This window comes from Phasianus colchicus, chromosome 5, assembly GCF_987193195.1.
Source record: "Phasianus colchicus chromosome 5, bPhaCol1.hap1.1, whole genome shotgun sequence".
NCBI classification, from domain to species: domain Eukaryota; kingdom Metazoa; phylum Chordata; class Aves; order Galliformes; family Phasianidae; genus Phasianus; species Phasianus colchicus.
Window position 1 is genome coordinate 8,671,456 of NC_143440.1, and position 20,465 is coordinate 8,691,920.

A 20,465-nucleotide genomic window follows, 5' to 3' on the forward strand; every position below is an offset into this window, starting at 1 on the left:
AAGAAAATATCATCTTGTGTACTTTAGAACTGAAAATCTTGTATTATGCGAGATCAGCCAGAGTGTTTGCATGGCATTCTTAATAGCTCTCCAATAAGCTGACCTTAGTAGAGGTAGTAGTAGGTTTCCTGAACTTTTTTCTCTCTGTCTGCACTTGCAGTGGAATCTGCATGGAAGAAACTAAGCTTGAAAGAGGCACATGAAAATGATCTAGCCTAAATGAACTATATTTGTTGTATTTCAAGTTGCATTCTTTTGCCTTTTTTTATTACCTTGAAATGTTTAAATGATGCAAACAACTTTTAACTTACTTGTAGAGGAGGGATCTCATTCTTTTCAGCTTCAAGACTAAGTGAGAATTCCATTTTCTGGAGTTCCATTTTCTGGATATGATGGGTAGAGTTTCAGTACCAGCTTCCGTAGGGAGCAAATGTTTTTATTTGGCAGTAAAATAATTGCAGGAACAAGGATTAGTTTGCTTGTTTTGTGAAGAGATTAAACTTACGTTCACTGTATTTCATCTTCTTGTTGGAATGCTACTGACATTACGAAATAAGTCAAGGAGGTTTAACTTACAATGACAGCCAATCTTAATGGCAAAAGATCTTTGATGATTAGAAGAAAAGTTTTCTCCTGGGAAGAGTGATATGGGAAAAGAAAGCGCTAGAGGAATTCAGTTCTCTGTCAACAAATTAATTGTGCAGCTTAGTGGTTTTAGTCACTGCAGTGAAGTCTTGCTGTGAGCTTTTGTTTCCTTCCGTGATATTACTCTGCAGTCATTATATCCCAACCAACGTGTGAAGCCCCACTAACACAGTATGCTACTTATTAAGAACGGGTAGGACTTGTGGATCTTCTTCTACCTTTATTTATTTATTTATTTTTTAATTTTTAATTTAATTTTGGCACAGTAAAAGTTTAGGTATACTTTTTAATAGTTGTCAGACATGGTTAGACGTATTTTGTCAAATCCTGTGTGAACTGCTACTTCATCATTTTGTTCCAATGTGATGAGTTTATTATGTGCACCAGTTTTAATGTTGTTAGATCAGTATCTTGGCTGTATTTGTTGACATAAAATATTGGCCGATGTGAACTTGTAGAGGAAAAATAACCATCCGAGGCTTCAAGGCCTGCCTCTGCTGGTGTGGAGCTGGCGATGATAAATTCTTAAGCCATTCAGTGCCTTTCTTAAAATGACCCACCAGATTATAGGCAGGTTCTTGGCTTGATTTGAAGCACAACTGCCACTGTAAGAATTCTGTAGACAACTAACAGAAAACTGCCTCAAAGGACTTTAAAAAAGGAGGTAATATACATATGTACTTGCTAATGCTATCTGTTTCATGTCTTATATTCCTAAAAGGCTGAAAATAAAAGCATTTAGACCTAATAAAGGCATTGCTATTAGGATAAAAAAAAAAAAATATGGTTTCTTACTAACAAGTAGTGTACTACCAATTCAATATTATTTATGTACTGAACTCCACCAACAATTTTATATTTTTGTGAGTAGGTTACAAAGACGTCACAGAAACTTATCAAAGAGTAACGGAAATGGTTGAAAAATTGGGGGAAAGGAACAAAGGAAAACAATGAATGTGCTTAGAGAATTCAGTCAATCTAATCATTGTAAAGTCATAGGCAAATAAGATCTGGTTTCCACAGTCTGGCATGGAGTTTCTTGTAGCCCAATGCATTTTCTAATTTATATTCTCCCTTGACATGCAGTTTTCTTCCTAACCTGATATACTAGAAATATTGCTAATGTTAGACACAATTTTTCAGTACAGAAGGGCTCACTTCAAACAGAGTACTGATTTCTATTTCCTGACAAATAATTATATTAAGATCTCTAAAAACTGCTTTAAAGATACAGAGCAGACCATACAACTCACAAGGTGTTGGAGATCAGTTCAGAAGAATTAACATCTCTAACTTCTGTGAAATCTCTGCCTTTATGATGTGGAAGAGCTTACCTGCCTATGCAGAAAACAGTTGGTTAGAGAATCAGCCTGCTTTTTCATAGCAAAAGAGCAGAGGCCCTGCTATCTTTGTGCTGGCACCTCAGAAAGCTATCTGCTGCTGCAAGAGGTTACTGTGCAAGCAAAGGCAGCTACTGCTACCCTGAAGCAATGCTTAATGCCCAACCCCTTCCCACTTAGGTACATCTTCAGTTAGCCCATCTTCACTGCTCTCAAATTCCCTTCCTCCTCCTGCTCCTGCCAGGATTGCAGCCAACTCCGGTTCCATGTTCTCAAGAAGTTTTCTTCAGCCTCAGGGAAGTCCAAAGATGATCATGTAGGTTGCTCAGTGGCTGGTGTAAAATGGGTTCCTGATCTTTTTTACTCAGAGGCAGTGATTTCTTCACAGCTGGCATTCCATGAAGTAAATAACACAGCCGAGAGCTGTAGGAACTGAATGAGAGAGCAGGAAAATCGTGCATGCTTTCTGTTCAACACAGAATGATGTAGGCAGTGTGGGAACGGTTCTCATGCCTTTTTTTCTCTTCAGTTCTAGCAGAAGAGCTCTGTTGTTGGGATGAGGAGCCTTACACCTTTTTCTCCAGCACATGCACTCAATCTAGCTAATAGAGAAGCACAGCACCTTTTGGTCTGTAGGTGGCATCATACAGTACTGGCATCAGTAAGGAGATACCCACGTGGTATTTCACAGCTTTTGTTGCAGGATATTTCAATCAGAGGGATAATTGTTTTGGGCTGAAGGTTTCAAGATGTATTTCTGTTATGGCATGAATGACCAGCTACTATTTCCTGTCATTACCTGTAGTTTCTCTTGGATTTATGTAAGCTCTTTTTAATTAGCCTGCTTTCTAAAGGCTTTCCAGGAAGCAGAACTGTATGAGTTTGCCTATGCTCATGGAAAAGAACATGTCAGACCTATGAGAAACTGAAAAACAAGAAATCCTCCACATTTAAAAAAGCTACACAAGTTTGGTGGAATGCACTGCTGCTGTCATTTGGTAATAAATATTAAGGAAGGATTCAGAAGGGAGTTGAAATAGACTTGGTTATTTTTCAACAGTGTATCATAATATTTTTCACACTCATCCTCTTTTTTTTTTTTTGAGATTGCTTTCTTTTCCTTTAGATAAATATACTCGCTATTCATCATAGCTACTTATCAATTGAGTGTGCTCTTCTGGTAGGCGTTGGCATTTCTTGCTACAGAAGTTGGTAACGGTATTAAAACCTCCCTCAGTTGTTCCTCGCGCTCTCAAAAAATTGTTGCTCTAATTTTCTTCCTACTTGGAGGTTTTCGGTGATTCATTTCTCTTTAGAAGAATTGTTTGGTTTGATCTCATACTTAAATTGCTCTGCGTTTCTCATAAGATCACTGAGAGTTTGCTGGCTGCAGCGATGTGCCAGTGTTAGTTTTGCATTTGAACTGGTTACAGTGTACAAGTAAAATCTTAACAGAAAAGACTGCCAGAATCCTGCTGTTGTTTGGTGGCAGTTTTTTTCTGATTTTTTTTTTCTTGCAAAGAATGTTGGCTTTTTTTTTTTTTAATGGTGTTGATTATTCCATGATAGGAGGCCCATTTGTGTGCACAGTAGAAGTTACAGATGCCACACAGTGCAAAGCCTCCATGCAGGCATACAGCCTTCCCAACTCATCTCAGGCCTTTGATGAAGTTGCTCACTTGTGAAAGCTTTACCAGTAGGAACTTGTTGGAAGGGAAGTAGGTTCAGATGGTTCTTGAGTAAATGTGGGGAGACCTTGTCTGAAAGGTTGTTAAAGGGAGAGAAAATTAGAAGAAGGGAAAGTAAATGTTTTGGCTTGCCCTCAGCTCTGGGATTGTTTGTACAAATATGAGAAAGATGTCTGTGAGAAATTGAATACCGAGATAATTTCACACTTCTGACTAAATGTATTTAATTAAAGTTATTTATTGCTTTCTCCCTGCTACCACAAACATTTACTCAGTATCGTTATGTGGTAGCTAAAGGGTCATTAGTGTAGAAAAGAAAGTGTATGTTTTATTCCCTTGGTTATTGAGAAAGCTGACTAATAGAAAATACCAGATTTCTGGTGGTGTCTCCAGGCAGTGGGGATATGCGAGTGAATGCTGCTACAAATAAAGATGTATGTTGGCTATGTTCCTTGCTTATCAGCTCATTTTAGTCACAGATGTTCTGAAGGAACTCTTCGCATCGCTGTGGCTTTTTAGGATTTTCTGAAGAGAAAACATCCAATCTTGTTTTTTCTTTCTGAAGAACAACCCAACCTCATCCCACAGTAAGGTTGTTTTCCAGCTGAGCAATCTTAGCTTTGTTTTGTTCAAAATGTTGGTTGCTACTTTGGCATACTCAAGGGAGCATCTTTGCTGTGTGTAAATAGCAGTTTCTCACACTGGTCATAAGGCAGAATATCAGGTCTTACTTTCCAAAATCTCATTACTAGAACACACAACATCCTTCCAGTCCTGGTCACAATGCAAAAATGGCTTCAAAATTTCCATTACATCTATCTTTTTGACAAGTTTTTTATTGTTGTTTTTTGTTTTAATATATTCTCAGAAGATAGATATGAAAAGTCTTCTTTTCAAAATTTACTTCAAAAAGATTATTTGCTATTTAAGGAACAGAAACTAATAAGAATACATAAGAAATAGTTCTATAATAGATTTCTGTGGTTAGCTGATAGTGAGACAATGTCTACGAGTTTACTTCATTCTCTTTTTTCAGAAATACACACTTGGAAAGTAAAGCTTTTAATTCTTGTTGTTTAGAAGCACCATAGCTCTGTCTTTTTTATGGGTACAAATTGCTTCTCCTTGCATGTTGTGGAGGAGGCTTTTCGTGCCATTATCTTTGGACAGCTGTAAGCTGTAAATGCCAAGTTAGCAGCCTCAGATTTCAGCTTCTAGAGTCACAGTTCTTCTCTCATCTTTGTTCCTACTGATCATGCATGTTTTGTATGCAACAGGTGCCTGGGAAAAGGACGAACAGCTTACAGTGTGCTCAGTATCTATTGAACTGAAAAATAAATTACCCCTATCATTTAGATGAGTACAGTTAAAGTATGTTTCTCTGCTTAGATCTAGATTGGTTTGGGTTGAGCTGTGCAATGCATGCTGAATTATAGGAACAACATTCCCTGAGAATTCTAGCTGAAGATCAATAATGTTGCCTCTGTACAGTTAGATTTTCAGTGTATGATATTTCATTAGTTCTTGGTAAAATGAAATCAATATGAGTTCTTCTAGTTTAGTTTTGTTGTTTTTTTTTTTAAAAAGCAGCATACTGTATAAGAAACCTTGCAAGGCAATCTCATGGGGGAGTTCTTTTTTTGAATACTGGGAAGGGTGGGAGGCAGAGGTGGAAACAACTCTTCAATGAACATATTCACTCAAGTACTCAGAGTGATTCACCATTACCTTGAAGGCCAGAACAAAAAAAAAAACACCTTCAAAAATACAGGGGAGGAGAGGACATACTGTATCCAGTCACTTGAGGAAAATGCCAACAGCGTCATACTACACAAGTCAAATATTTATAGTGTAATGCTTACATTAAAGAACAATAAGTGTAGTGTACTTCTGCTGAGGGTGTCTATGAGGTCTGTAGAAGGGTTAGGCCACTGACTGCATTTAATATTAAAAAGTGTAATAAGAACATGTAGATGGAGCTCTTCTATGTATGCAGTTGTATTGCTTACATCCCATGGATGAAAGTACTTTTATCTGTTGATGTTAAAAAAAAAAAAAAAAGAGTCGTGTAATTTGACTTACAGAATCAAAATAAAATTAAAGAAACACCTCATCTTTATTGAACACTCCCCAGACCTTGAGACTTGAAGGGAACAGTAAGAGCAAGCAGAAAAGAGTGGGTTTTTTTTTTTTTTGATCTGATAACTTTCAACCCTATACTAGCAAACCTGGACATTGCTATTTTTGGTAGAGAGAAGACAGCTTTTATGTCTCTGATAGAATGCTTCACTAAGGTATTAACTACTGCAGAGTAACTTTATTTCAATAGGAATCATTTTTTAAATGTTTTTGTTCGCATTCCTAGCTCTATTCATATTATAACCTTTGGATAGCTATTTTCTGACAGGCAAAAATGACAGGCTTGAATGCCAGAGCAGCAGTCAGCCTTTGACAGCAAAGCTTTTTCTTCCACCACGTGAATGAGTTATGCTTAAACATAAGGGCATTCTTTTAAAGATAGGTGAACTAAAATAGCACTGTAAAAAAAAAAAATAATAATAATAATAAAAAAAAACGACCTTGCTTCTGCATAACTGGTGCTTCCCATACACATGCATGCATACACTGATGTGTATGTATTCATACACACATCTTACATATATGGTGTGGATTTCTAGAACAGTTGTCCTTGCAGACCCATTGTTGTGCTCTAGGCTCTGGAGGTTTTCTCAGTCATTTCAATACGTGTGCATGTATTCCAAGCTTGACTCCAAGGTTCTGCAAGGAGAAGTTTCTTTGCACTGGAGTCAATATCAAAAGGAGTTTAAAGGAAAAAATGACAGCTTGTTCATGCAGTCTTTAGATTGTCTCTGTGATTACCTGTCTGAAGTCACTATCATACTGTTGCAACATTTTTCTTTTTATTAATCTGTTGAGAAAATACTTTTCTAGAGTTAATACATCAAATCTGGAATAGACATTGACTTTACTTTCAGTCACTGAAAATCACTTTAGCTCAAAACTTACTCCATGAGGAAATTAAGTAAAATTTCGGAAATACTTTAACCTCCTCTATCTCTGTGTTTTTAAGATGAAGTTGATCTGTTATCTTTTCCCTTAATGTCTCAAAGAGTCTAGGTAATTTGTAAAGCAAAACTTTTTTCCCTCAAATGGTCGATTATGCCTCTGTAGAAAGCACAATCTGAATGTCTAGTATTTGCCAGCATGTGGGAAAACGAGCTTCAGACATTCAGCTGATAAAATTGTACCCCGTCTTTGTGTTACGTTTTTCCTCTTCCTTGTGAAACTTGGCAGTTCTGTAACAAAGTGCTGTTTCTGAGTTCCTTGTGCTGCTTAGCAAAGTAATAGTGACTTGGAAGGAGTTTCAGAAGTTATAAAAGCACTTCACATCAGCATAAGCAAGTGCAAACGTGGTAGTAAGTTAATCCTAAATCTGAGTAGAAGTGATATACTTAAACATCGTGATGACAGAGCTGCATTTGACCATCATATTGATTAACTTACAAAAATACTGAAATCTTAAATGAAGTGCTGAATGACTGTCTGATATTTAGGTTATCTTATTGTGACAGCAAGATATATGAATTTCTAATGTATATTTAAAGAAAGATCCTTTTCCGTGACAAGGGCAACTTCAATAGCTTGAAAGTAATCAAAAATGTGTTGCTTACATCATAATCTTCCTCTGTACTTCCTGGGTCTAGAAATTCTCACGTTTTTTTGCCCCTTTGTTTGGCATCCTGAATGGTAAAGTGAATTTTATCCTAAATGCAATACTGTACTGTAATCTGATATATATTTCATGTTAGAATTATTAAAAAAAAAACAAAACAAACAAAAAAACATCTATCTTTCCAGCTGCCTTCCATGAATTTGGTCATTTCATTTTGTTCATCAGATGTGGATGATTTTCCCTGCAGACAGTCTTGAATGCAGAAGCTTTAAAATTGCAAGTTCTTATAGCTGTTAATATTTCTCTATATTGTTATTTTGATAACACATTCCTATTACGTAATAATGAGGGGGGACAAAAAAAAAACAGAACAAGTGTAAGAAGAAAAAAAAAATCACCTGAACTAAGTTTAGACTGGTCACTTTTTAGAAAGATTTTCCATTTTGGCCTGATTGGAAAAGAAAAGGAAATGCATTCATGGTTCTTCTGGTTTTTGCTGTTTGTGTAGGGTGGGATTTGGTGTTTTAGGTTTTTTTGTTTTTTTGTTTTTTCCCACTGGCTCTTCTCCATTCATTTATCATGGACTCTGGGTCTAAGCATTAGCCATGTTTATCCTTTAATCCTACTGTCTGGGTTTGTTTATGTAAGATTTAGTGTACAGCAAGGATGGGTAGTTATGTCATAAACAAAACTGACCCTCAGTGTAAGAATGTCTAAATTGCTTTACATACACAAATGTGTTCTGAATTGATTATGTAAGAGCTGGACCCCATGTTCCCCATGCCAGTGTGAGATGGAAATAACTGCAAGTTGTATCTGTGTTTGTCATTTGCTTTCTAATCTAATGAAATAGGGAGGAAGAGAAGCTAAGTATTACCTTAAGATAGAAACTCCTTTAATAACCATGTTTCATTGTTCAATTAACTAGAACATTTATAATTGAATGCACTTGCTTTTGGCAGTGTACAAAACTAATTCAGTAAGATTTTTATTTCTTTTTATGGTCCCTGGTAACATTTACCTTACAGAAAATAATGAATAGATAGCAGGAGAGGGACTGAGTGAATGAACACAACTATGAATGCTGTGGATGCTCCTATCTTTCTTTGCACTAAACCCATTTTTTTATTAGAAATTGAATATATTTTCCTTAATAATTCTTGGCATTGCATCTTCCATTTAGAGAATGTTAAGAGCTCTGTAGTTTGAGGCTGGGATCCTGGTGCTTTACCACTTGTGTTGGACGTTTCTTCTTTATTTGAAGAATGTGCTGAAAAAAGACAGGGAAGAAGTAGGTAGCCTAGCTGCTGTCATGGTTTTGTGACTTTTGGTTATCGGCATTCTACATCACACCATCATGTAGTGCACTGGGAGTTAAAGTGTTAATGCTCCATTTCTGGGCACCTCTCTGGAAGAGAAGAAGAACTACATACTCCAGGGGCTTTGTGGTCAGAGATGTAACCCCTGGCAAGGTCACCTGGTGTGCTCTTCTTCGTCAGGCTTCCTCCCTGCTGCTCAACCAGACTGCGCATCTCACCTCAGTGTTGTGGTGAGCCTATCCACCTTTCGGACACTCTCTCGGATTATATTTGATTTATTAGCTTTAATTCCAATTATATTCTATTATAGTGTGTTATCTTGCATTCCAATACCATATTTAGTAAATTAGTTTATTTCTCCTCAGGTCGTTGCTGCTGGTTTTTCAATTATTTTGGGGTCCCCTGTTTCCCTTTTCTGGAGGCATGGATCTGTGGATCTCTCCACCCTGCTAGTCACAGAACCTGGCCAAACCAGCCCATAAACCATTGACAGCTGCCTGGACAGTGGCTGAAGTTAGTTGTGGAAACCATAGATGTTTTCATTTGCTCTGCGTTTTGAGTTCTGTACTCAAAGGGAAGTATATAAAAATTCTGTTGGACTTGTCCTGAGTTTCTGCTGGGAGCTAGAGTCTAATTTTAGTCTGATTTAAAATACTTATATGTGGATTACTGATCATTTAAAATCATGCTAAAATCCTGTTTTGATGTCTTACATGATGATTAGTTTAGGCCCTCTGTAGAGAGAGGGAAAATGACTTTAGAGATTGCTAAGCACATACTATTTTGCAATTCAATGATGCTAAAAGTAGTAGGCTTTCAGGGCCACTGATAGACTTGACTCTTCTTTGAAATCACAACTCGAATATTCTGAGTAAATGCTATTTCTATTTTATTTGCACACGTACCCCACTCTGACCCCCAAAGGTAATATTCAGATGATTATGATTCAGCCAAAGGTCTTAAATTGGTGGATGCTGCCAGGATTTGTTGACAGTTCCCTGCACGTGTATTTGGTCTTAAACAAAGTTTCTAACTTTAAAATAAACCTTCCTTTTTTTTTCCTGCTGCTGTTTGTGAGACATCCAAAGAAGCAAAAGGCAAAGTAAAATCAAAAACTGTAAGAGAAGTACCGAAAACAAAGCTGTGCAGAATAACTTGTGTAAAACTAGTTGGGGTTCTCCATTTCCCCACAACCCTCAGCAGCTCATTTGCACTGGTGCTTTCATCATTGTCTGCACGTTCATATAGTGGCTCATGGAATAATCCAGATGGAAAGGTCAATTTTCATTGCCTCTTTAGCAGGGATGCAAACGGTCTAAGAATCTTAGTGATGACTCTAAATCCGATGATAAATATTTAAAGGAATTCTGCATTTGCTCTCAGCTGTAGCATTACTCTTCATGTAGAAGAGACATCAGCTTATTCTGAAAATGTTTTTTATTAAAATTGTGTTTCATGACTCTAAATGCAGCAGACGTATGGGGTGATGTGGGTGTGTGGTCCTGTGGTTAGAACAAGAGAGCACAAGTACTCTAAGAACTCTGACTTGGTGCTAATGCTACCCTCAACTCTTTGTGATCTTGGGCTAACCACTAAAACTCAGGAGTTCCTTTTAATAACACTGGCTAAAATACTGGTTTCAGAATGGACTGCAAACTTTAATTATCAGTTGTTTGATTTGCTTGATAATCTTGGAGGTTAAATGGTAAGGAAATCTTTTGTTCTCTTTTGTTTTAGAAGGAAAACACCAAACACATACACACACAATCTTTCCACCTGCATTTCAAAGCTTTACTTCTACCCCAACACTACCGTAAGTGAAAGACACCGCATCCTCTTGTTGTGTTCAGAATCAGTGTTTTCTAAATACCAGAGACACATTTAATTTACAGATCTAGAAAACTAAATGCTATCACACATCTTGTACATTGATTTATAATTACAGGCAATATAGGATAATAATAGAATTATTGAAGTTGGATAAGACCACCACTAAGATCATGTAGTCCAAGCTCTGACCCGTACCACCGTGTCCACTAAGCCATGTCCCTCAGTGTTACATCTTTACATTTCTTGAATGCTTTTGGTGGCAGTGACTCCACCACCTCTCTGTGCAGCCTCTTACAACGCATCACCACCCTTTCTAAGAAGAGATTTTTCCCAATATCCAACCTGAATCTCCCCTGGCGCAACTTAAGGCCATGCTGAGTGTTTTTGTCAGCTCATACCTGGTCTATTAAAAGCAAGTCTAAATTTAATTCGTTGCTATTCTATGTTCTTTAAGGTGTGGTATGAGTGCAGATTTTGTGGATTTCACCTATTCTTCCCCTTTAGGCAAAATACTTATATTACTTAATTATGTGTAATGATTTTCTATCATTTTGCTCATCACCTTGGGAGCATTAAAAAATAAATCGACGTATGATTGTCATGGACTGATGGAAGGAAAACAAATTGGTGGGTGGGAAACATGCAGGAAATGTTCTTCTGAGGCTTTGTATTCTGAGACGTTGAATTGCAAGACTTGTTTTCTGCACCTGAAAATGCTATTGAGGTGATGAATCAAACTTGAAGCATCATTTAAGGGAGGGTAGTACAAACATGAAGCAACAGGCCTACTAGGAACAGAAGGGGGTTTGGGTCTACAGAATAAGAAATTTGTCCAAGTAGACAGATTATCTTCTAAGAAGTATTCCAATAAAATAGAAAAATACACTGAACCAAATGGTCATTTAGACATTTAGATCAAAAAGTAAGAGGAAAGCTGAGTCATTACGTCAGCACAGTGGATTTAATCTATTTGGTCTGTGCTAAATATAAATTTTATGTGTGTGGGGGAAGGGTTGCTGGTGAAATCTGGACTATTCTGGGGAAAAAATGTGACTGTGAGGCATGCATTCTGGTTTTTTTTTGCCTTTGTTAGCTTAGTTGATGAGAAGTTGCTGATTACCTTACAAAAATGAATTCCAAAGCATGAGTTTCATATTCAGGCTGTCGAGCTCATATATGGTCTTCTACTTGTAACAACTGCATTTGTACCATGTATAGCAAATGAAAGCAATTAGGATTTAGATTGCACTCCATTACTTCTGTGGCAACAAGAAACTACAGTTTCAGTTAGTGATGAAGTGACCATGGGAGCCATAGTGCATGATAGGTAAATGCAAGATCAAGTATGCTGCTTTGCTTTGAGGAACTTAAACTGTAGGATGGACTGACAAATTTGGGCAAAGTTGCTGTAGGCAATAGATTAAAGGTGTGGCTGTGTTTACAAGAAGGAAATTGTTTTATTTTCTGTTTTGCTTTATCTTTTTAAGTGCAGTCATTTGTTGACGCTCAAGAGTTACAGAGGAGGATGAGACAGGAGATGCCACAAAAACCAGCTATTGTGAGAGGTGAGTGCTGCTTAAGCTGCTCTTGCTTGACATAAAATCTTTGTCCAGTTTACATTAGTTAGAACACCATCAGTTCCTCAAAAGATCTGATAACAGCTGTAGAATAAGATCTGTGATTATTCAGACAGACTTACCCCAAACTAATCATGTGGAATTAATTTCCTCTGGGAAAATGTAGTTGGTGGTATGGATAGCAGAAATCCAGCCAATATTGTGTAAGGTTTATGATAAGGTTCCATGCTTATCAAGCAGTGTCTTATTTTTTTTATAAAGAGAGACAATTCTGAAATGAGACAATTCTAAAATGGATATATTAGTTTGCTGATAAAGCATTTTCAGGTAATTGCTGTCAGTGATGCACTGTCAAATTAGAACATTGTTTTGATCTTGTGCTTCTGGGTTGATTACTATTCTATACTTGTTTGGAGGAATGGTAAAGTAGAGTATGAGTTGAGGTGGCAACCAGTGGTGCACCAACTTGAAAAATGGAGATAGCTTTGAAAACTGTTGTAAAAAATAGTACTGAGAAAATATAGGGTTAGCTCATAGTTTTGAGCTTTCTTGCTATCCGTTGTGTATGGATACACACAATTAGCCCAGTGATCATTTTTTAACTTCATGTAAAAATGTGTAAATTCTGTGTTAAAAAAAAAAAAAAAAAAGTGAGAATATTTTGTGTGTTGCCCAAAGGCACAAGTACTTTAACATTTCCATTCAGTAATGTGGCCTGAGAATCTTTGGAGGTACAGATTATCTATGAATGTTGAACAGCTTGTCAGTTTGCTTGATTCATATTTAGCCTAACGTTTAGTTCTGAGTTCACTATGCTACACCATGTTCATTTATAGGTTCTCTTGAAGTTGAGAACTTGCTAAGGGTCTCCTTCGTGGCCCAAGTCCATTCACTGTCATAGGTCTGCTAGTGTGTGATGTTTGTTTGGGAGAAGCTGGAAGTGAAAATAATCCATCTGAAGTTGGGATTTTTCTTAATACACTGGAATCTGTTCCAGTTAATCAAAACATACTGCATTTTCGGGAGGGAATATTTCTGTGTCTAATTCTATGGAAAGGAAGTTCTCTTATCTTCTTTACAATCTCAAGCATGTATTTCTAGGTATTTGAGTAGTGAAGTAAAATAACAGCTTTGAATTGTAATTTCTTGCTTCCTGGATAACCTCGGTCATAGAATCATAGACCATTGCTACCACAAGCACTGAACCTTATCCAGACAACCCTTGATACATCTAGATAACCCTTGAAAAGCTACCCTAGAAAGCCCCAAAGTTATTTTCTCATCCTGTAGGAAAGGGAGATTTCAAGATAATTTTCAGTTTTATTTTGTTTAAGTTGAGATACCTATATATACAGACAGAATAAAAGAAAAGTCCAAATGTGAAAAATTGGTTAAATGAACCATGCAGCTGAACTGTACCTCCACTGCTCTGTATTACAGCAATGGAAGGCAATTACTAACAAACTGTTTGACAGCAAGGGAAAAACTATTCTCTTCTTGGGTCTCATTCAGTAAGATGCAATTGCAAAAAGCAGTTTCATTTGATCCCCACTGTACTCTCCATATTTCATGTATAATCCAGGGTATGATTTAGAGTATTTTATAGCTGCTGCTTCAAAGAATTTGCTTGCTAGTGCATATTGAGCTTTTTTTTAAAAAAAAAAAAATAGTAAAAATGTATGTGGACATGATTTAAAGAAAGCAGAATTTTGGACTGCTTCCATTCAGGTATTACATAAGGTAATATTACATAAGGTAATATTTTGTTGTCTTACATCACGTCTGTTTAAATTGTTCGGAAGCTTAGGATTGCACCATTTCCTAGGGTTTATATAATTAGAAGCTTGAGCTGAGCTATAAAATTAAGTACTTATAACTGGTATGGTCAGCATTAATCTTGCTAACTGAAACTGTACTGGACTATTATATATGGCCAGACATTCCCACCTCCAGCAGAAGTGGAAATGCAACAGTTATACAGCCATTCAGTGAGACAGAAAACTTAATTGCTTGAATCATGCTGAAGTTACACTTGCAAAATACTTTTTAAAACACGGAACAATTTTCCTTCTCAATTTTCCTTCTCAATTGCAAGATTTGAATGTTTTTGGTCCCTTTTGTAATAGATAAGAAAAATGTAACTGGATATGAAAAATATAAAATTTCATCATCTGTTTTAACTTTTGAAATTTTGATAGATCTAAGTAAGCATGCTGTGAATGAAGTCACTTTCTAAGCCAAGCTGTCATTAGCTGTGTCCCCTGGACGTTAAAAATAATCAAAACTTGCAGATCAGCAAAATGTTTCAAGATTCCAAGTCTTTCCTATTGTTGCCTCAACAGTAGGGTATTAGTAGATAAATGTACCTAGCAGCTGTTTAGTTTTGGGTTGAATTTGAAGTACGTTGGATCCATGTGTTGGCACTGTTGGAGTGAAATCTCCAGCACGTGCTTACCTGGTGATGGCAGGGGCAACTCTCACAGCTGTGATGTCTTTCTGCTGCTGGTGTTAGTATGAGTCTCAATAGAATGGGATGTTTGTGTGGGGCCAGAAACCTAGGCCTGAGACTGTTGTTGCTCTTAATCAAATTTTTGTATGTTCTGCAATAAAATTACAAGGTGCCCTTGGGCTGTGCAAGCAGAATGGGGCTGTTGGATCCTGAGGTTATACTCAATAAGTGCAGCAGTAGCCTCAATTTCCAGTATGGAATGGCAAAGAAAAGCTAAATGGGAAAATCAATGAGAAACCTTTCATAGTTTGAGGCCTATTAAGGGGTGCAAAAACAGAGGAGCATTTCCTGTGTGGTTCATTTCTAATGGAGGAAAAAAATCAATGAAAGCTAACAGATGTAGAGTTGAGGTTTTTCCTTTTTCTTTTAATACAAAATGTGACCAGAATGGTTGTGAGTTTTAGAGATGATCTGTCCAAACAAAGCCTTGTACAAGTGAATAAACAGTGAGGAGCTGACTGAAAAAAATACATTTGAGAAACAGTCACATCTAAGGCCAGGAAATTCACAGACACACTGGTGAAATAATAGCTTATACCATGTAGGAATGTATCTTAGACTGAGAGGACCATGTGCTATTACTTCCTGCTTAACGAGGAGGATCTTTGAAAGGTGGGATTTAGAAGAGCTCTGAGCAAAATCTCTGGAGCACAAACACAAAGCTTCTTTTCCCTACTCACTGAGATGTAACACTAGATGGGGTGAGCAGGTGTTCTGGTAATAGTGAGGGAGATGGTGACACTTCAAAACATTTCATCATTTTTTCAGCAATGAAGAAATGTAGCCAATGTTTTTTAGGGACTTTTTCTGTCCAGTGCTAAAAGCTAGCGTGAGATTAAAAAGAGGTGTTATTAAAATGCAACATTAAACCATGTTAGAATATCTATTCTAGAGCATACTGTGGAACAGTTCAAACAACCAAGGCAAGGTACCAGAAAGTTTACACTGCACAAATACTCATCATTTTCAACAACAGGAGTTAATTTGGCTGAGTAGTTTTTTGCTATTTTACCAAATGGATGAGGAGAAATTAATATTAGCAATTAGAATAACAATGCTTGATATCAGGAGATGTTCTTCAAATGTTGAGAAGTTATCTAACTACCAATCACGCTTCATTAAGTGATTCTTGATGAATTTATCAGCTAAATTAAGCTTCATTAAGTGATTCTTGCATTATTCTTCAGAAATGGTGTAATTATTTCTGTTTTATATACAGGGAAACTGAGGTTAAAAAAAAAAAACTCCAGGTGATTTGCTAATGACCATGAGCAGTGATTTGCATAATGACCAGAAATGAGGGTTGGGTTCTCAGGACTTCTGTTGTAGAACTACTACCACTAACTGATTTTATACTTGGCTAAATAGAAAAATAAAAACAATTCAACTTCTCTTTCACAAAACTTTCATTTTGACTACAGTACTACCCAAACCATGTCTGATTCTGTTTAAATAGATTTTAGAATGAGCTTTGGCATATGATAGAAATTTCCTGTTTTTCAGACCAAGTTTTATTAGCCATGCTTTTGCTATTTGTAAGTTCTGCAATATACATAAAGATTTTAGAATTGTTTCTTAGGCTAGAGAAGAAATGCTTCCTCTCTACTAGGAATATTTCTGTTAAGTACGTGTTTTGACCTTTCACAGTTTTTCATAGGAAAACCTCCAATTTATTTGAAGGTTTTTCAATTCTTAATGGCTGGATAAAAGCACTCAACACATTACTCTCCTCCAGTTCAGCTGAATGATTTGCAGAACTGCTAATATAAAATAGCTGAGAAACAACATCCCACGTGTCATTTTATCACTACTACCCTTTGCAGATTTTCAACTCATTATAGAAAAAGAAAATGACAGGACTGAATTTGTACAAACAGACTGATGTCCTTCTGAGTGTGGCTGAGGTGCCCAGGAAAGAAGGATGAGTAAGGTCCTTCTCTAGCTCTTGAGCAAGTGCATCAGACCTATTGGTATGCATTTCTTCCATCCCTGAGCACAGTGGGGCAGAGGAGCTAAGCTGTGCCTGTTTCATGGCTCAAGCCAGCTTTCCTTGTTTTCCATCACATAGAAACGTGCCTTTTGCTGAGGCTGTATTTACAGGCAGAATTTAACCCATAAATGAAGGCCGTGTCTCATTTAGTGAGTAATGTTATCCTCTGGATGAGCAGGGAGGAAGCAGCCTATTGAAGCCAAGCAGTCTAACCACAAAATATTCAAAAGTATATAGGAATCTGATTCCTACTGTCATCTAGTTATCATGTTGTAGATAGCTGCAGAATTGTTAGGAAGTAGTGCTAGCTCATGGTAGCCTGTGTTGAAGATTTTCTTCTTGATGTTGATGAGTTTCATTGCAGCTGGCTGCAGAGAGTGCAGAATGGGAACCTCAATACGTGTAACAAAATATTATGCACACAAATATTAAGCATCTGTTATACGTGAAACAATGTTTATGGAATAATCTAAAGTATTATCGTGGATAAGCATGAGGAGTGGAGCTTGCTTCTACTTTTTGACCAGGCTAAGTGTTTCTCCTGTTCAGACAGTACATAACCATTACCATGACTCTTCAGTGAAGAGGAAAATTACAGTAATCGATTATGTAAAAGAAACTTTCTTAAACTGTTAATTTACTGCATATCTGGTACTGCACAGTCCTAATTCTGCCCTTGTGTGACACAGATATGTAGATACTGTATCCTTTCTGGGGTGATCAAGAAAGAGAACAAATAATGGCTTCCTTTCTAGCACATCTTGCAGTTTTCTATGCTGCAAGGAAGTCCATCTCTAAATCTTCTTGACATGTATATGTTCCACTGTTTGCTGTCATGATGCATGTTGCTGGATGCCTCTGAGCTGGTGACTTCTGGAGCAGCCCTGGCAGGGCAGCACCTATGGCCCCCTGTCTCTGTGTGGAGGGGCAGTGATGCTCCCTCTTCCCTTTTTCCTCATGACCAGTTGAATCTTCCCATGTTGCCCGAGGCCAAGGTTGTTCTTGCACCATTTGCTTACATGTAAATAATGTATATACTTAATTAACGGAGTTGGTATAAGGGAAAAAAAAAAACCTCAAAACTGTTGTTTTCTTCTAAGTGGGAAGGAACTGTAATTTTCTTGGAGCCTGAGGGTATTTTGTTTGAAAATGAAAAATGAAATGTTTTCAGGCAGATCATTTGATTAATAGAAGATTTTGATTCCTGAAAAGTATGCCCCATATTTGAAGGATGGGATTTTCATAAAAATAATCTCTTCTATGCATAATGTGATAAGAGGTGTGGATAATTATTGCAGCAAGTGAAAGTCAAGGTGCATGCAACCTTCCTATTCGAAAGGATTTGAAATATTTCCAGATGCAGCTGGCAAGGTTTATACTTCTTTAAGGATTGCAGAATAATGCTCTGTGCTCTAGGAAGCATAATGTACTCCTAGAAAAGTAATGTAAACTTTGGCAACAGTGCAATCGGAGCCAAGCCAGGAACAATGAAATCTACAAGGAGTGTCCAAGTGCTGAAGAAATCTTAAAGCAGCATTTATCCAGCCACAATGCAGCTTTAGTTATCTAACAATTCAAAGTTACCTAATGAACTGTAGATTGTAAATTGTCTGTATTGCTTTGTTGTGCTTCCACACAAAGGATAAGGTTCAAAAGCTGTGAGAGGTCAAGCACTGATGGTAGCTGAAATCATACTGCTTTCATTTTTTCTGCTTACACCATGCATGGGGATCAAGAATGTATGGTGTCAATGACTTGATTACTAAATGGCTTGGGTATGCTTCGAGCCATGGAAGATGTTGCATATATTTCAAGGAGATGATGCTTTGCCTCCAAGGCTCAAATTTCTTGTCTTATCCTTGTTATCAGAAACTGGACAGTTGAATGTTAGAATTGAGTTGAAATTGATTATTCTTTTTTCTTGCCCAGCATCCTTTCCTTGAGTGAGCGATGGCATATGTGAGCCATATGACTGAACAAGTGAGCTGCTAGAGGACTATGGAGGGAGCCTGGCAGAGGCCCTAGATCTTAAGTCTTTCCATTTTAGAATGTTATGTGGATGGTGTTTTTGACTAGAACTAGGCTCTTATGCACTTTACAGTGTATATTTGACTCTTATGACTAGGGAATAAATTATCGTTTGCATGATTCTGCTTCTGCTGTTAAAGCCAGGCTTGCAGGACCAAACAGAATGAACTTTAATTTTAAATAGCTGCTTGAAAGTTGAGATTGTTGAGATTCATCATTTGATTGAATGTGGTATCGTATGTCAAGTGTCTCAGAAATAATTGGAGGTTCTGCAAGAGTTGATTCAGGTGTCCTTAAGTCTGATCGGTTGAGTTTCTTCTATAGAAGGCCTTGATGAGCTGTCACTTGCATAAATCTGGCTGGATTGACTTTGAAGGCTCTAAAGGTCTTCCTTAAAACAGAAATAAGACAGACTCGTTATTCTTGAGTTCTAAGCATAAATGGCTTCAGCAGACCTGGTGACAAATGCAGGTTCCTTCTTCCTTCATTACTTTTGAGGTTTCTGTCTGAGCAGTTGGTGATTAATTGCAGAGCTTGTGTTTTTCTTCTGAATGGCCAGGGATGAGCTTTTATGGGTCATGTATTACAGCTGAGCTGTATTTCTTAATGATTTGAGAGAGAGGTCGGAAGATACTGTTTGTACAAATTGTTACTAACTTAGTCAACAGCACAGGTTTTATGGGCAGGAATTCCTTCAGCGCCTGAAATCCTACTGCTGCAAGCAGTAAAGATGGGATAATAAATGATGACAGTTCAAACTTTGCTCTTTGCATATGGATTGAAAGAAGTAAACTCAAGAGGAATTATCAAGAACTGACTGCTTTGGTCTTAAGACAAGTCAGAGGCAGAAACATGCGACTTTTGAAATCCCTAACTCAGAAGTAAAGGAAGGCTTTCCAGCTGGTTGCACAGTGGGATGCTGCCCTGTGCCCTCTGCTTAAGCATTAGCTACTCACTGACAAAATAATGTCAATAGGCTTCTGCCTCTGTGAGTGTGCAGGCTTTGTTATCTTATTGCATGTTTTTTAAGGAAACAATAGGCAAAAGAATGTGTGAAATCCTCCTTAGGATGTCTCTAATGTTGTGGGTTTTTTTTGTAGCTTCACAACTCTTTTAGGACAGGCACACAAAGATGTTCACTCCTAGCTGTGCCTGCACTGTTAAAAGTACTGTCAGGACAGTGAACACCCCTGAGGAGGAGAGAGACCTGGAGGTCTGAGGAGGCCAAAAGCAGAGAGGTGAAACACCACCAAAGGCAGGCTGGTAAAAGTGATTGCTAGCTTTCTATCATGCAGGCTGTGCATGCGTGTGCACCTGTGAGTGTGCTGGATACTACCTGGTGCAAACTTAACTTTAATATCTGTTTTCTTCAAGTCAGCTAAAATAGATGAAAAATAAAACAATGAAAAGTCAAAACTATATTACTTACATTTCTTAAAAGTGTATTTCTAGTCTTTAATATTTAAGGCATTTTGCGTATTTTTTCTACTTTTTTTTTCTTCTAACCTTAGTGCTGACTGTGTTTTCATAAGCTTTTAATGAAGCCAGAAATGTTCTGGTATGTATGTATAACATAAATACTAGTGCTTTGGAGCTTTTGTCAAGATGGGAGCATGAAAATAAAAATGCTTGTCTCACTGTCTTAACTGAATGAAGTACAAAAGTAAGTGATGAGGGGATGGAAGGCATTGAGGAGTGTTAACTATTTCCCAGTTTTAATTTAAACTAGACTCAGTATCCCATTGTGAAACTCAGCTTGGGATTGTTGTTTATGCCTGACAGTGATGTAGCATCAAAGCATCTTTGTTATCAGCAGAAATTGGCATAGTCATGGCGACTGTGGCA

At 37.3% G+C, this 20,465-nt stretch overlaps 1 long non-coding RNA gene across 2 annotated transcripts in view; it reads left to right on the forward strand.

Moving 5' to 3' along the window:
* Window positions 1–20,465, forward strand: part of LOC116243015 (uncharacterized) — a 45,622-nt gene that overhangs the window by 20,472 nt on the left and 4,685 nt on the right. For both annotated transcript variants that reach the window (XR_016466657.1, XR_016466658.1), the window contains exon 3: window positions 12,004–12,081. This is a non-coding gene — a long non-coding RNA (uncharacterized LOC116243015). The remainder of the gene's footprint in view (window positions 1–12,003; window positions 12,082–20,465) is intronic.